Source organism: Dama dama, chromosome 20 (genome assembly GCF_033118175.1).
Source record: "Dama dama isolate Ldn47 chromosome 20, ASM3311817v1, whole genome shotgun sequence".
Taxonomy (NCBI): Eukaryota; Metazoa; Chordata; class Mammalia; order Artiodactyla; family Cervidae; genus Dama; species Dama dama.
Window position 1 is genome coordinate 55,272,480 of NC_083700.1, and position 19,015 is coordinate 55,291,494.

Below are 19,015 nucleotides of genomic sequence, written 5' to 3' on the forward strand. Positions count from 1 at the left end.
CACAGCATATTAAGGAAAAAGGGGAAAACCTGCTTCATTTAATTTTTCCAGTGAGTCTTTATTCTATTAAATAAAAGAAGGGAAAAAAGGCTTTTCTGAACTTTAGTGTTTTGTCGCTCGGGCTTTATTTCCACCTTAAAATCTTTACCTGGCCGTGATCTGTTGTTCCATTACTGGAGGGCAAAAATGGGAGGAATTGTCTGGGCTAAATTGCAATTAGGCAGCCCTGAGTGCGGCTGGCACCAGTTAACTTGGGATATTGGAGTGAAAAGGCCCGTAATCAGCCTTCGGTCATGTAGAACAATGCATAAAATTAAATTGACATTAATGAATAATTGTGTAATGAAAATGGAAGAGGAGAGTTAATTGCATGTTACAGTGAGTGTAATGCCTAGATAACCTTGCATTTAATGCTATTCTTAGCCCTGCTGCCAAGACTGCTACACAACCTCTCTCAGCAGGAAGTCATTAAAGCTGTGAGGAGATAATGCAGGCTCAGTGAAACCTAAGTGGCAACAATATAACAAGAGTTTCTTTCAGACCTTAGTGTTTTCCAAAAAAAAAAGGGGGCATGTTGAGGTAATTTGTACACATCTGAATGAAAACAGGAAACTCAGAGCAATCTATTTGCAGTGTGTCCAGTCCCGCAGATTTCCTAACTGTTTTAGAGACCAAGGTCAGATCCTATAATCAAAGACAAGCCTAAACCACTAGGGCTTACAAGGCAATAAGCACCCAGCTGTCTACCAGCTACAACTTAGTTTTGTTAATCACTTAGTGTGGCGGAGTCTGTGAAATGCTTGACCTCAGACTTGAAAGACTAGAGGAATATTCTCCAGCCCAGTTCATGCTCACCACCTGCTCAAAGAGGTAATCATTTCAGGAGCCCTAACTTTCTCTGAAACCCGCCCTGAAACTTTCATTTCAAGCTGTGTGTACTTTGACCATAGCAAACAGAGCTTTCTGCATCTGTGTTTTAGGAGAACAAAAGCTGTTTTAAAATTTGCAAGAAAAAAAGCCACAGTATTTTTCTCTTCACTAAGTTTCTTTTTTCCTGTTTCCAACTTTTGAGTCATTACCAGGTATTTGCGGGTTTGATCTATCTTATGTTTTGGCCTCATCTGCAGACTGTCCAGAGGGAACTGACTCCAACAAGAGTAACTTCTCAGCCCTGAAGGGTGTGAGTCAGCCAGCATGCCGGACTGATCACCATGGAATCGGCCCTGGCCAGGGGTCCTGGGTGGGATGCACATGGCAGCGTTCAACTAGAAAGACCAGGTCAAAACAGATTCCAGGGCAAGTGCTTGGAGGAGGTGAATGAGTTTAAATATCTGTCATTTTGCATTTTTATAAAATATAGTCTTAGACCTCACTAGAAAAACAAAACTCTGTGTTAGCAACAGTAGCCAAGACTTACTCATTGAAAGAGGACTCATTCTTTTTCAATATCATATTTTTGTTATGCAAATCCGAGTGTTGGTACCTATTTCAGCCAAAATGACTTTTGATTGAGGGATTATTTCATCCTTAGGGCTTTATTTTGTTATTTTTGACTTGCCCAGAAACCTGTTCTTCTCACATTATTCGGGACGGATCTTCAGTGGTGTTTGGTGGAGGCCTTTTGCTTCAGCCTTCCACTTATACTGCCAAGTCCTGCTGGGCATGGCCAGCATGTAGAGCCCCTGCTTAGGACTCAAACAGTAAAAGATGCTTCTTCCATCAAGAAATTCTCAAATACTAAGCCTCTGAGAAATAGATAACCTGGCCAAATGACACTGGGGAATGTGTCCAAGGCACTGGGGAATATGTCTAGAACCCCAAACATAACATCAGGTTCATTGGCCAAGTTAATGCTTATACACTTAACATTCTCAGATTAAAAACAATAGTAATAAAGAGGAGACGGAGGGAGGGACAGAGTAGAAGTAAAAGAACTGGAAGAATTTTGACTTAGAATAGAGGTAAGCTGTTAGCATCTTTTTGTTTCCAGAGTTTAACCAGTCCAAGAGCCCTGTCCCTTGCTTGCTCTGTGATTTTGGCAAATTATCCTCTCTAAAACCTCCCTTTTAAGATAACAGGACTCACATGCTAGGAGTTAGGCAGGCTAAATGAGATAATGTTTATAAAGTGCTGCTAAATATTGCTACTATTGTTTATCATCTTCATTCTCATCAATTCTAAGATCCTTACCCACCACACAGACCATGCCCATTCAGTATACCTTTTTAAAAATTTAATTTTTGGCTGTGCTGGGTCTTGGTTGCTTCACATGGGTTTTCTCTAGTTGCGGAGAGTAGGGGTTACTCTCTATTGCAATGCACTGCCTTCTCATTGTGGTGGTCTCTCTTGTTGTGGGGCACGGGCCCCAGGGTTCGGGCTCAGTAGTTGTGGCCCACAGGCTTAGCTGCCCATGGCAGGTAGAATCTTCTTGGACCCTGCATTGGCAGGCAGACTATTAACCACTGACCACCAGGGATGTCCTCTGTATACCTTTGATTCCTGCAAAAGCCACAGCCTCTTAGCCAAATCATTCTGCCCATCCTGGGATCTCTCTATATAATTCTTATTTGAAATATCTTTCCCCTTTCTAATTTCCCCTGACTTATATGTCTCATCTTAGAAACTTAATTTTTATTTTCTTATATGCAGTGTTAAGTCTTATAACATTCAGCTTGTGGGTCCCTACTCAATTAGAACAAAGTAATGCTTCATATATATCTTGATTTTAATGTATATTAACTCTAAAATTAAAGTACAAGGAACAAAAATGTTCAAACATGAGAAAAAGAGCACTATAGTTGAAAATATATTCAACTAGAATTAGCAGAGAATATAGAATTTTGATTGAGTTTCTGATTAGGTGGGGAAGATTTTTTTCAAAGCTTTCTATAGAGACTTTAAAAATAAAATTTCCCATCTCAGTGAAGGACAGTGTTGTGACTATGCTTATGTGATGAATGGGGACTTCAGCACATATCTGGCCACCGTGTTAAACAGTTATAAATACTGAACAGATAAAGATGGGAAAAGTATTAGAGACTAAGCTAAGTACATTCTAAGTTTTTGAGAGAGAATCATTAATATGAGTTAATTTTTTTGACATTTTTGGAGGAGGGATAGAAGTGATCTGCGGGAATAGAGAAGGGGTGGTTATTTAATGTTTACTACCACGTGGAATCAGAATAAAGAGATTTTGCCTATATACATACAGATCAAGAGATTGCAAAGTTTACTTATTGTTAAAAACTAATGAAAGGCATGGATTGGAGGGAAGACTTTTTTTGTTTTTTCTTTTCTGAGTCCCTTCGAGCACCTGAATAAAACTTGCATTTAAAACATTACACCAAGGAGAAAAAAAGAGCTCTGGATTGAGTTCTGGTGTCCAAAACTTCCTAGCCACAAGAACTGGGAGGGAAATCTGACCTCACTTCCATTCACTTTTCTCACCTAAAAAATGAGGGGTTCTAGTACTGTGTGAATCCCAAGACTTTCATCAGGACAATATTTTGAGATAGTCCTGCAAAATTAAATATACCTTTGTGTGTGTTAGTTGCTCAGTTGCATCCAACTTTTTGCGACCTCATGGACTGTAGCCCTTCAGCTTCCTGTGTCCATGGGATTCTCTAGGCAAGAATGCTGGAGTGGGTTGCCATTTCCTCCTCTGGGAGAAATATACCTTTATTGAGCATTTATTATGTGGAAAGTATGTTATCTTACAGGGTACAAAAGCACTGGAATAGTTGTTGTTCAGTTGCTAAGTCATGTCCACCTCTTTGCAACCCCATGGACTATAGCACACCAGGCTCCTCTGTCCTCCATTATCTCCTGGAGTATGCTCAGCTTTATGTCTGTTGAGTCAGTGATGCTATCTAATCCTTTCATCCTCTGCTACCCACTTCTCCTTTTGCCTTCAGTTTTTCACAGCATCAGAGTCTTTTCCAGTGAGTCAGCTCTTTGCATCAGGTGACCAAAGTATTGGAGCTTCAGCTTCAGCATCAGTCCTTCCAATGAATAGTCAGGGTTGATTTCCTTTGGATTAACTGGTTTAATCCCTTTGCAGTCCAAAGGACTCTCAAGAGTCTTCGCCAGTACGACAGTTTAAAGCATCCATTCTTTGGCACTCAGCCTTCTTTATGGTCCAATTCTCACATCTGTACATGACTACTGGAAAAACCATAGCTTTGACTAGATGAACCTTTGTCAGCAAAATGATGTCTGTGCTTTTTAATATGCTATCTAGGTTTGTCATAGCTTTTCTCCCAAGAAACAAGAGCCTTTTAATTTCTTGGCTGCAGTCACCATTCGTAGTGATTTGGGAGCCCAAGAAAATAAAATCTGTCACTGTTTCCACCTCCACAAGTATAGTGCATGTGTGATAAGTCTCTTCAGTCATGTCCAACTCTTTGTGACCCCGTGGACTGTAGCCTGCCAGGTTCCTCTGTCCATGAGATTCTCCAGGCAAGCACACTAGAGTGAGTTGCCGAGGCCTCCTCCAGGGGCTCTTCCCAAGCCAGGGATCAAACTTGCATCTCGTACATCTCCTGCATTGGCAGGCAGGTTCTTTACCACTAGCACCACCTGGGGAGCCTTCTACTGGAATAGTACCTGCCCTCAAAAAATACCTACCTCAGGAGCCAGTGTATATACCTTTGGAAGGTCTTCAAGTCTTAATCGGTTTCTTTTGGAAATGGTCATCCCTCTGACATCAGTGTGTTAAGGAACAGAAACAGGCCTTTTCCTGGAAATAATGGGCCCAGGTGCCTGGGATGGCTTCCGTGAAAGTTTCCCTCCCTTCTATGAGACAAACCACACATTTGCTATGGATTCCTCTAAGCAGTTGTAAAGCAAAGAATTAATCTATATTTGATTAAAAATAACAGTATAATTGCTGATAATAATCATGATAATGAGAACAGTAACAAAAAAGGAACCCACCTGTGAGTTATTTCAATTCACATATGGATTTAAACTAAAAATCATCTTAGAAGCTAGGCATAGAGTAATATATTTTGGATATTCTTTAGACAAAGTGGGGAACTGTTAATCTAACCATCTAGACACAGATCTGGGAAGATGGATGTGGGAAGTTAAAAATAAATATATAAAAACTGAGCCCTTTTTTATTTTAACTGATGTTTTGCCAGTATGTTATAGGCTTCATCAGAGAATGCAAATGCAAACTTTTGTTTGGACATCAAAGCATTTTTCAATTCTAGCTTAGGTAATGAAATAAATGTGTAAAGTCACAGATCCAGCGGCTGCTTTGTGTAGCTGGTTGTTTTATCACAACATTAAAAAAAGATAGCTATGTAGATTTAGCTTTAATACCTAGAAAAAATTTGGAAAGTCATCAAGAGATTGATTTGCAAACAAGGAGAAGATACTAGCTAGTGCTCAGCATGGCTTATTTAGAATAAATTCCACTGGATTAATCTGATCTTTTAGACAAAGTGACATACCTGACAAATGATGGACTGTGGGTGTTTGAGAAGAGGGAACAAAGATAAAATATATAAGGAGATGTCAATGACTAAGGTACATTTAAAACCAGCTTCATATTAGTTTATTCTAGACATAGGGACACATACTACTTTTCAAAAAAATTCTCTCTATTCTCTTTTGTGTTCAACTGTCTCATCTATAACATAAGAGGTGGATTAGATGAGTGTTTTTCAAACCATATGTCGTGGCCATTTTGAGGGTCATGAGATCAACCTAATGTGTAACACTAGCAATTTTAAAAACATGAAGTAGAATAAATCAGAAAAGAATCCATCAGAGTCAATTGCATGTAGTGGCTCAGAGGTAAAGAATCCACCTGCCACTGCAGGAGATGCAGGAGACGTAAGTTCAATCCCTGGGTCAGGACTATCCCCTGGAGGAGGAAATAGCCACCCACACCAGTACTACTGCATGAGAAGTCCCATGGCCAGAGGAGCCTGGTAGGCTATAGTCCACGGGGTCACAAAGAGTGGGACACAACTGAGCACACACACACACGGGTAAATACACGTCTGTATAACTTTTGTTTCAACTGTGTGCTGTGTATGTGTTTATAAACATTTATATGTGTGTATATACTTTTAGTGGAATATAATATAAAATATATTTCTTATTGTGGGTTGTATGCCATACACACGGTGCTTAAGAGAAATTAGAAATAATACAACTTTGTATATTAGACCTTAAAAACTCAGTACTGTGTGAACGTAAATCACATTGAAACTTCATCATAATAAGAGTTTATCTTGCTATACTTCTCACCTTCCTTCTGATTAAATGGGTAATTTTTTCTTCTTCTCTTCCTCCTCCTTTTGACCTCTTCTTCCTCCCTCCAGTTACTTTTTTTTTCTCTACCCCTCCCCTTCCTTCTTTGACCACAATTGAAACTTAATCATTTTTATGTAATTTATTGAAGGGTTATATGTAATGTGTATGTAAGTAGCAAAACATAGTAATAAAGTAAACCCATCATCAATTTAAGAGCAAGAAAATAACATTACTGCCCTATTCAATCCTACCATCTCTTCCCCTCAGAGGTATCCACTAGCCTGAATTTCATATTTATTACTTCTTTATCTATTCTTACCTATTTTATTATGTGTGTGTGTGTGTGTGCATGCGCACTAAGTTGCTTCAGTCATGTCTGACTCTTTGCAACACTATGGGCTGTAGCCCACCAGGCTCTCCTGTCCATGGGATTTGCCAGGCAAGAGCACTGGAGTGGGTTGCCATGCCCTCCTCCAGTGTGTGTGTGTGTGTGTGTGTGTGTGTGTGTGTGTGAGTCACTCAGTTGTGTCCAACTCTTTGCAACCCCATGAACTGTAGCCTGCCAGACTCCTCTCTCCATGGGATTCTCCAGGCAAGAATATTGTAGTGGGTTGCCATTTTCTTCTCCAGGGGATCTTCCAAACCCAGGGATTGAACCTGTGTCTCCCGCATTGCAGGCAGATTCTTTACCATCTAAACCACCAGAGAAGCCTATATGTGTATATGTGTTCCTAAACAATATTTTTTTGCTTTTATTTGTAATGACTTTTATAAAAATGTTACTGTTATGATGTAACTTTTTGAAACTTGTTTCTGTTGCTTGCATATTCATGTGTGCAGCTAGAGTTCATCCATTTCCAATGCTATGTAGTATTCCATTCTTCCATTCTGTTATTATACCATCATCCTCTTCCTGGTGAGTTACATCTCTTGGTACACATAGTGAGAAGTTCTTGCACAGTGCTTCCCAGTTGTTTTCATAGGCTGGAGGACTGCAGCTGCCCCCCTCCCAGTCAGCAACCCCAGCAGTACACCTGTGACTTCTCCTCGACACAACACTCTTCAACTACACATAGGTCAAAAACCTCTGCTGTTGTGTATACTTTGTCTGGGCAAAGGATTGCCAGCTTTTAGAGTATGGGACTGTTGATTTCACAGTGTGATTTTTCAAAATAGTCAAGCCAACTTTTAGTCTGAATAACAAAAATAAGTCTATTGTACCACATCCTCACTATAGTTGATATTATTAGACTTCTTAATTTTTTCCAGTTTAACATGAATATGAATTATATCTCATCACAGTCTTAACTTTGTATTAGTATGACTTTGAGCAGTTTTTTATATAACATTTGCTTTATGTATTTCTTCTTTGTGATTGTTGTTGTTTAGTTGCTATGTCATGTCCAGCTCTTTGGGACCCCATGGACTGTAGCCCACCAGGCTCCTCTGTCCTGTGATTTTCCAGGCAAGAATACTGGAGTAATTTGCCATTTCCTTCTCCAAGGAATATTTCCAATGCAGGGATCAAACCCCACATTTCCTGCATTGGCAGGTAGATTATTTACCACTGAACCACCAGGAAAGACCCTTCTTTGTGATATGGCTGTTCAAATATTTTGCCCATTTTTAATTTTGGATGACTTTTTTTCTTATTGACTTGTGAAAGTTTTTTTATATAGTCAGATTATCAATATATTGTTTGTTTTCTGTTGTCTTAGTTTAGACTGTCATAACAAAATTCCATAAGCTGAATCAAGTAACAGAAAATTATTTCTCACAATTTTGGAGGCTAGAAATGTGAGATCATTGTGCAGCAATGGTCAGTTTCTGGTGAGAGGTCTCTTCCTGGCTTGTAGACAGCCACTTTCCTCTTTATCTGAGAGAGAGAGAGTGAGCGTCTCTCGTATCTTTTCTTACAAGGGCACTGATCCCATTATGAGAGCCCCAACCTCATCATCTCATCTAAACTTAATTTCCTCACAAAGGTTCCAACTCCAGATAACTTCATCAGTTCAGTTCAGTTCAGTCGCTCAGTCGTGTCCGACTCTTTGCGACCCCATGAATCGCAGCACGCCAGGCCTCCCTGTCCACTTCATAGCGGAAGTTAAAGTTTCAACACATGAATTTGGAGGAGATATAATTCAGTTCACAGCATACTTATTACAAATCTCTCCAAGTTTGTGATATAAAAAGACATACACTTTCATTATTGTTCTTTATGATGAACAAAAATAAGCTCACAAATCTTCTAGCAACAAAACTGTTGTATTATATATCCTTCTAAGGATGTTAACGTTTTGCCTTTACTAATTCAGTTTTAATCCATCTGGAATTTGTTTTTGTGAACAACCTGAGGTACAGATAACTAGTGGTCTAAGTACCATTTACTGTGTAGTCCACATTTCTCCTGTGAGCTGTTAGGCCGCCTGTGTCACAGTGGTCATTTATGGCAAACTCTGTAAGGATTCCATGTATGTGTGGGTTTGTCTGAGTTCCCAATTCTGTTAAATTGATCAATCTGATTATCCCTGTGCCAGCACACTGTCCAAGATACTATATATTTATAATGTATCTTGATATTTGGAAGGGCAAAATCCTCTAGGTCATTATTCTGCTTCAGAAGGACTTTGACAATTCTTGGGCCTACCTTACATGTAAATTTTAGAATTACCCTGTTAAGTTCCTTTGGGAATTTTTTTGAAAATTGAATAAACTATAGTTAAAATTTGGAATATCTGAAATCCTTACACTATTGACATTTCCTATCCAAGATCATGGATTATCTCTCCATTTATTAGATCTTCTGTGTATTTCATTAATGTTTTAAATTTTTCCCAAACAGACTGCAAAATTTTTGTTTGACTTATTCCTAGATATTTTATATTTGTTGAAATTATATATATATACATAAACATATATATATATATATATATTTAAAGTATGTTTTCATTTTTGTTTCCCCTGTACAGATATATGATTTATTTTTATATACTGGTTGTATATCCAGTCATTTAGTAAACATTTATATTAACCCAAATATATCTATAGATTACTTTGCATTTTCTATGTAGAAAATAGTATAATTTGAGAATAATGATAATTCTGTTTCTTCTTTTCCAATTTTAACTTAATTTTAAAAAATATTTTATTATTGTAATGGCTAAGTCCTTCAAAAAAATGCTGAGTAGAATTAGGAACAATGGGCAGTTTTGTCTACTTCTGGATTTTAAAGCTTATATTTCTGACAATTAATGTGATGTTTATTATAGTTTTTTCTAGGAAGAAAGTTCACTTTACTCACAGTTTGCTAAAAATTTCGTTTAAATTTTAAATCGTGAATGAGTACTGAATTTTCTCAAATGCTTTTTCATTTATTGAAAAAATTCATATTTTTTTTATTTAATCTATTACTGAAGTAATTCTATTGATCAAGCCTCTAAACTTTAAGCCTTCCTTACATTCTTAGGATAAATTAAACATCATGCTGACTTTCTTCCTCATTAATGACTATATGTAGTTTTCTAATAATTTGTTTCAAGTTGTCAAACTCATAATTATGAGTGGAAATGTGCATTAATTTACCTTAATTCCTCTACTCTTGTCTTTGTTTTAAACTAAAGAATTCTAACTTTGTAAATAATAATTGAAGAGTATTCCCTTTTTTCTCTTTTCTAGAAAAATTTAACGTTGGAAGACTTTGTCATTGATTATTTTATAGAACTTGTCTGTAAAACCACCTATTCCTAATATTTTCCAGGTGAGATTTTTAACCACTAGTACAGTGTTTTGTTCTGTTTTGTTTTAAATTATGATAATACTACTTGGATTTTCTGTATCTTCTTTTGTCAGCTTTTGCTATTCAGATTTTTTTGATATTTATTCTTTCTGTTTCTAGTTTAAAATTTATTATCATAAAGTTGTCATATTTTTCTGTTATGTTTTAAATATTTTGCTATATCTTAGTTCCATTTTATCATCATTAATTTTAATTACAAGCCTTTCCCTTTTTAAATCAGTCTTGCCAGAGGTTTTTGGATTCCATTTGTTCTCAAAGAATTAACATTTGTTTTTATTCATCCTTTATATTACATTATCATTTTATTTTTACATTAACTTTTGATCACTATTATAGCTTTAAAATACATTTGTAGGATTAACTCTATTGTTATAACTTAATTCAGGGGTTGGTAATTATTTTTTATAAAGTACCAGATAGCAAATATTTAAGGCTCTATGAGCCATTTAGTCTCTATTATATCTATTCAGTTCATGCCATTGTAGCATGATTTATTCCAATATACTTTATTTACAAAAATGGGGCAAGATTTGGCCCTTGCGCTATATAGTTTATTGACCCCTGGCCTTACTTTTTGATCCTTAATCTGTGGTCTGAGATTTCTGGAAGGGTCCCTGATGTAAAGAGGTAAGGTCAAAATTATTTTTATATAATAGCTCTAAGATGTTATATGACTTTTTCATTGTGTTACCTTGAACTGACAGTGCAAAAGCAAGGGTAGATAACATTGCTGGCACCTCAGAACAAATCACGGCAGTGGTCATTGTGGCCCTTACCAGTATATCTTCACTACAAAAATAAATGTCAGTTTTAATTAAGAATGTCTTTAATAAAACTGTAAAAATTATTATTTTATTGCATTTTGATCCATGGTTACATCTTTTTAATATTATTTTGTTGAATTGGGATTTATACATAAAACACTTATGCTCTATTTTAAAGTATGATAATTCACTCAGTGCTTAAGTATATGTGATTGTTGGAACTGCAAGCATAACTGGTCTTTTTCATCATGGAACACCATTTTAACATTACAGAAGAGCTAGACAAACTATGGGTTCTCAGCTTGGATTACTTGGCAAATATTTTCTCAAAATTGAATGAAATGAGCTTCAAAACAACCAAAAATATTTGTTACCAATGTTAAAATTAGAGCTTTCAAATAAAATTAGAATTTAGTATTGTATCTGCCAATGAGTTTGACAGTTTCCCGATACTTAAAGGCTATTCCAGGGACATCAGTGGTGATATTAACAAATGAATTTGTATCCATACAATATAATAAAATATATCAACACTCAGAAGATCTTTGTTACTCAGTGTACCAGTGTTTTTCAGATTATCAATACATGATCTTATAAAATCACACATAGGTAAAATATCCATTCAAAGTGTAAGACATACCAATGGATCTTAGGGTAACAGACCATGAAAGAGTCATTGATGTGGTTTCAGATTCCACTTTGCAACTAACCTTTAAAAGATTACCACTAGCAGAGATTTGGCATAATATCAAAGAAAACTTTTCACAGTTATATAAAAGGACTGTTAAAATATTCTCCTTTTCCCAATACATGTCTGTGTGAAGCCAGATATTCTTTATATATTTCATCCAAACTAATGTACCATAGCAGATTGAATGCCGAAGCAGAGATGAGGATCTAATCTAGTTCTCTTCTCCTAAATCAGACATTAAAGAGATTTTCAATAGTGTAAAATAATTCCATGCTTCTCACTAAGTTCTTTAGTTTGGGAAAATACTTTTATTAAAATATGAGGTTAATATATGATGGGTGTATTGTTTTTAAATGAATTGATAAATGTTGCAAAAATTTAATTTCTAATTCTATAATTATTGACAATTATAATTCATATAAATAAAAGTTCTTTGGGGTGTTTTAATTAATCAAGTTTACTGTAAAATTATTACATATGAATGTGTCACTGAAGTGGCTCAATAGGTATTATTTAATTATTGAGAAAATAAGGTAAAAGCTGTTTGTACTGCATGCATACTAAGTCGCTTCAGTCATGTCTGACTCTTTGCGACACTATGGACTGACTGTATGTAGCCCACCATGCTCCTCTTTCGTGGAATTTTCCCAGGCAAGAATACTGGAATGAGTCACCATTTCCTTCTCCAGGGGATCTTCCCAACCCCGGGATCGAACCCAGGACTCCTGCACATGTCTTCTGCACTGCAGGCAGGTTCTTTTACCACTGAATCTGCAGGGAAGCCCTCCGTTTATCCCTATAACTCTATAAATTATTCTTTTCATTATTTTGAGTTTTCTTTATTGGGTCAACACAAGCATGGAATGGTTATACATTCCTGGTAAATTGAAATTGTTATCACTGTATGGGTGATCTTACTCCCCATCATTGTTTCAATTTTTCCCTTAAAGTCTATTTTGTTTGATATTAACATAGCTATTCCACTTTTATTGTCATTAATATGTGTCTATTATTTTTTCATGCATTTAATTTCAACCTTTCTATACCTGTAAACTTTGGTTGTACCTCTTATAACACTGGGCTTCTCTGTTGGTTCAGTGGTAAAGAACCCACCTGCCATTGGCAGGTTTGATTCCTGGGTTGGGAAGATCCCCTAGAGGAGGAAATGGTAACCCACTCCAGTATTTTTGCCTGGGAAATTCCATGGACAGAGGAGACTGGTGGGCTACAGTCCATAGAGTTGCAAAGAGTTGGACATGACTGAGCACTCACTCGTAACAGAGTATCAGTAGATTTTATTTTTGTTCAGTATGACAGTCTGTCATTTAATTAGAATATTTAGTCTGTATGTATTATAATAGTAATTTTAGATTGTTTTTGTCATCTGACTTATTTTATTCTTACTTTTCATTTCTTATAATTGATTAAGTTTTTATTTTATTATGTTTCCCCTTTTACTGGTTTAGAAGTTATGTATGCTATTTCTATGATTTAAAGGTCACTTTTGAAATTTTTATCATGCATGCTAACTTAACAAAGTGTAATTTTAATAGTGTCTTACCCTGAAAAATATGAATACCTTAACATTGTTTCTATATGCCACCCAACTCTTGACTTACATTCTAGTAGTACTGCCTAGTATTTTAAGCATATCTTTTTTAACTCCATAAATTATATATTATTTTAAATTAATATATATAACATATATCTTTTTAAGTTATCTGTTTTATAAGTTCTTATAAAATCTTTTTATCTTACATTTCAGCCATTCTTCCTGGGATTATTTTTATTCTCTCTGAAACATATTCCTTATAAATTTCTTTAATGAAGATTCGCTGATGATAAGCATGATATCAACATGCTTTTTCTTTTTTAATCCTTTTTTAATCTTTTTAATCTTTTTCTATTCTCCTCATTTTTTGAAAAATAATTTTCTAGGTATACAATTCTAGGTGTATGGTATTTTATTTCAATACTTTATTTTCTGCTTTTATTCTGTCTTATTGCTGAGCAAAATGTTTTGTCAGTAAATTATTGTTCCTTTACAAGTGATCTTTTCTCATTGACTGATATTAAGATATTTTGGTTCTCCAATAATCTGCAGATTTACTCTAATATGTCTAGATATGGATGTCTTCTTATTTATGCTGCTGCTGCTCAGTCATGTCTGATTCTATGTGACCCCCATGGACTGTAGCCCACCAGCCTCCTCTGTCCATGGGATTTCCCAGGCAAGAATACTGGAATGGGTTGCCATTTCCTCTTCCAGGGGATCTTACCAACACAGGGATTGAACCCATGTCTTCTGTGTCTCCTGTGTTGCAGGTAGATTCTTTACCCTCTGAGCCAATGGAGAGGCCCTTCTTCATTATACAGCATGGTAATATTTTCCCTCCTTTGCCATAGATTCATTTCTTTCATTAGTCCATGAAATCCCTGTTAACTCTTTGATTATTCCAACTTCTTCATTCACTCTTTTTTTTTTTTTAATGACTCCTGTTAGATGTCTGTTAGAACTTACACTGTCTTCCAAGTCTCTTAACTTCTCTTTCATATTTTCTAACTTCTTATCTCTTAAGACACCATGTTTAATTTATTCAGATCTACATTTCAGTTTACTAATTCTTTCTCCACCAGTGTCTGCTTCTAGTTGTAGTAATAAGTTTATCTTTAAATTTTCAGTTTTGCTTTATTTTTTTCAAAAAACTTCAGGAGATATTTAAGGTCTCTTAGAAATTTATTCATTTTTGGCTCATGTTTTAATATTAGATATATATATATATATTATATACTTTTACATTTTATATTGTATACCTACCAAATTAAGTAACTGACATCCTTTGAAGTTTAGATCTGTGTTGTTTCAGGTGACACTCACTCATGTTGGCATGTTTCCTTGTATGTCTGGAGATGTTTTTAGGTTCTGGGTTCATATTTAAATCATCTTCATTTATGAAAATTACCAAGTTCTAAATTAGGAATGCATTCCTCTCAAAGTTTTTCATTAGTTTCTGCCAGAAAACTATGAAGCAGAGAGCAGGCATTAACTTTTCCATTGTAGCTACTGGTTTTTTGATAAGAAAAATGGGGAACACTGGAGTATCTGCAAAGGAAACAGACTTACTTAAGTTTGAAAAAAAATTACAATGAAAGCAGACATAGGACAGATGCTAGAGATGAGGGAAGAGGTGAAAGCATGAGCAAGGGAGTGACTGTAGTAATGGAACACGGAATGTAAGCTGGACAGTAAGGGAAGTCAGGGATATTGGAAAGCTGGTAGGATCTATTTATCAGAGGTCCCAATAGGGTTAAAGAATTGTAGGAGATGGACTGGAGGAGTCATCTGCAGAGACAAGATGTGATACTGGATACATGAGAATGAGATTATTCAAGAGTTTTACCTATAGGTAAGCTCTACACTACCTGCAGGAGTGAATGGCAGAGGCAGATGGAGGTCAGGAGCCTTAGAGGAGAGAAGATCAAGACTTGGTGATGCTGCCATGTTAAAAGGATCACTTCCTTGCATTCTGAGAGCTCCAAGAATTAGAACAAGAAAAAGAAAAACTCCTTTCTCTTGCTGACACATAGAGACAATGAATGACAGAGATATGCACATTTGAACCAGGTAAAGAATACTTCATTGCAATTTTCTTTCACAGAAGAAATGTAAAAGAAAAGTTTTGTATAAAATAGATAACTAATGAGTATCTACCGTATAGCACAGGGAACTCAGTGCTCTATGTTGACATAAATGGGAAAGAAATCCAAAGAAGAGGGGATATATGTAAGCATGTAGCTGATTTACTTTGTCGTACATGAGAAACTAACACAATATTGTAATTATACTCCAATAGAAAAAAAAAACAGAAAAAAAAAAAAAAGTTCTGTATGTGACTACCCAGATTCTCAGGCTTTCTGGTGACACATCATTCAATCATTATCATGATGCCTTCAGGAGGAAAAAACAAACCATTCATGTTTCCGATCAAAAACCCTTTATAAATAACTGCCATAGCGCCCCAACTTCTATTTGACATAAAAATAATTTTGAAAACTTCCCAGAGATGGTGATTATTAAAGTTTCCATGGGTGCTTTTTTTTTTTTTCTATTTTATATTGTCTTACACTAAATGAAGCTCTATCTGTCAGAAAGGTCATTTTTATTTTCTAAAATCAAGTTTAAGTACTACTCAAAGTTTAGTTCTTTTCCCTAGTGATGCTATTTTATACTGTTTATTTTATTGTTCTTCCTGCTCTTGGTTAATTTTCTTTGTCCCCATCCCAAACACTTGATGACTTTGTCACATCTCCTGTGTAGATCCTATCACTGTGCAACCTGGTTACACAGACTTCTACTTAATCTCTTCTTGATCAATTCTTTCAAATAACCATTTGTGATTATCCTGTTATGAAGTCTATATTTTCCTTCATTGTGCTGTTGAAGTTCATGCAAACATGGTAGCCTAGCTTTTAAAAGGCAGAAGTCTCTGTTTCCTGAACTGAGCCCCAACGACTGTAGGTCTGTTTCTAATTGTGTCTGGGGCATTTTCTGCCACCTCATCCAATGTACCTATGGTAGGTCTAAGCAAAGGATCACCTGTTTAGACAATTAATGTTCTTTTAAAATTATACCTCATAGTTTACTCTACAATTTCAACCTTATAATTTACTGTCACCTTTATCTGCTTTGCTTCATTTTCCAAATCACTAACAAAGGCAAAGGAATAATCAAATAGGGACTTACTACTGACTTTGAAACTCATCTGTTAAAAAGCTTCTTCTTCCACTCCCAATCAGATTTCAGTTTACAAAACTGACTGACATTTTGCTCTAGGACAGACTGTGATAGATGTTTTCACATATATTTTTTCATTGAATCTTCACATCAATTCCTGAAGGTGTTTTGTTTGTTTACATGTGAAAATTGAGGCTCCTAGAAGTTAATAAACCATATAAGGTCACACAGCTCATGAACAGTAGAGCCAGAATTTGAAGTCAGTTTTTCCAGCTTCAAGTCAATTATAATTGATAATCTATAATATTACTAATTATTAATATATAATATTACTCCTTGCTACTTATTTTCACATTATCCTCTTTAAATAGCCATATCTAAATCCTAGTTTGATTTATTCTTTATCTAAAATATGCCATCTATTGTTTTAGCAGATGGTACAAAATAATTTTAATCATTTATTATATATAAATAAAAGTCAATGAACTTAATTTAGGTCATTTGATTTTTCATTTTTTAAATCTTTTATTATTTTTTTAACAAAGCTTGTTTATGTAACAACATACTTACCTACTGAGATAGAATTTTAGAAATAATTTCAGCTGCTTCTCTGCTCAGAGATGAAAACATCAAATAATCTGGGGACAGATTTTATCATTATGAAAGGCTTCACTTGGGTGAGCTTTTTTGTTAAGAAAATGTGGGAAGGGACAGTGAAGATTCATCACCATAGAAAAAGGTCCATAGTAAAACCTTATAGTGGCTTGAAAAGATGGCACCTTTGGGAGTCCTTTCATATCCTTTAGTTCTGGAAGCACAGTTGACTATTTTTTATCAGGAGATTGAGGCTGTCTGGTTCTCTAAGATTGAAGGTAATGGGTAGTTCCCATGTTGGACTGAAGTTGCTCTGTGGAAGGTACAATGACGAGAAGTCCCCACAGACCCCCAAAGAAAAACCTACCAGTTGGTTCGAGGGACCTGGTTAAGCTCAACCCAAATGCCTGCAGATTGGGTTGGAGAACTGGCTGTAGCATAGCCCGTATCTGTCTAGAAGCCTCTCTAGATCCAGCCACCCTGAATCAGTGTTGCAGTGTGAATAAATATATGCCTAAGGAAATGAAGCTGAATTAGAAGCCCATTATTCTGATTCCCCTGGAAAGGCATGCACACTGCACTGCATCCCCCCTAGTGCTAGACCAGTCTTCAACAGCAACATTTTGAGACCAAAGTGTGGAATGGTTCTTCAGACAGTACAATCCCAGAACAATCCCTCAGAACAATCTGAGTTTCTGGACAACTCAGAACTGGGTGGACTTCAAAAATGAAACACCAAACTTCCTAAATACGAATGCAAATGAAATTTCAAGCACAATATTATGGAAAGCGTTTGAGTTAGTTCTACTGATGTGGATGAACCTAGAGCCGATTATACAGAGTGAAATAAGTCAGAAAGAGAAAAATGAGTATCATATCAATGCATATAAATAGAATCTAGAAAAATGGTACTGAGGAACCTATTTGCAGGGCAAGAATAGAGACGCAGACACAGAGAACAGATTTTTGGACACAGCAGAGGAAGGAGAGGGTGGGATGAATTAAGAGGGTAGCATTGAACCATATACATTACATACATGTAAAACATAGCTAATTGGGTCTATGGTGACTTCTCTTGTCACTGTACCTTCCACAGGGCAACTTCAGTCCAACTGGGAACTACCCATTACCTTCTATCTTAGAGAACCAGACAGGTGCAATCTTCCGATAAAAATTATTCAACTCTGCTATGTAACACAGGGAGCTCAATGCAGTTCTCTGTGAGAACCTAGAGGGGTAGGATGGGGTGAGGGGTTGGGGAGAGGTTCAAGAGGGAGGGAACATACGTATACTTATGGCTGGTTCAGGTTGTTGTATGACAGAAGCCAACACAATATTGTAAAGCAATTATCTCCTGATGAAAAATAATTTAAAACAGTTTAAAAATTGATTTGTTATTGTAGCCTAAGCTTGAAAAACAGACAGTGTACATCCTGAATATCCTCTTGTTGCATCTTCATAGCAGTTCTCAATGAATCTTTCTATCTCCATTTCCCCTCTCCTTTCCGTTTTCCCCCCAGATTTCTACAAAACCAACTGTGGCCCAATAATCTACAATGTCTTCGTATCACCTACAAAACAGAATCCATACTCCTCTTTCTGTCATTCAACCCCCCTGGCTGTTTGAGCCCTAAATCCTGAAGGGATGTGGAAAAGAATAGATATTCATTGTCTATTATGTGAGACACTTTATATATGTTCTCATCATAATTTCCTCTTCAACTTTCTTTTCCATTACTCCCTTTTAACTGAGGTGTTAATTACATACAGGAAAGGATACAAATCCTAAGTGTATAACTCAGTAAATATTTACACATGTATTTGCCTGAGAATTTATTATTGGAATTGAATTGCAGAACATTATCAGTTCCTCAGAAAACTCCCTTATTACCCTCCTAGACTGTTCTCCCCAAAGATTACCACTATTCTGACCATTATCACTCTAGGTTAGTTTTGCCTCCTCTGAACTTCACATAATGCATTATATAGTGTGTATTCTTCTGTATCCAGCTTCTTTCACTGAACATTATTCTTTATCACTACAGAGTTGCTTGTTCTTTTTCAACACACATAATGTTTCATCATGTAAATATTCCATAATTTCCTAATTTTTCTTTCATTGATAGACAAATATTTTTTCACTACTATGAATAAAATTTGAATGA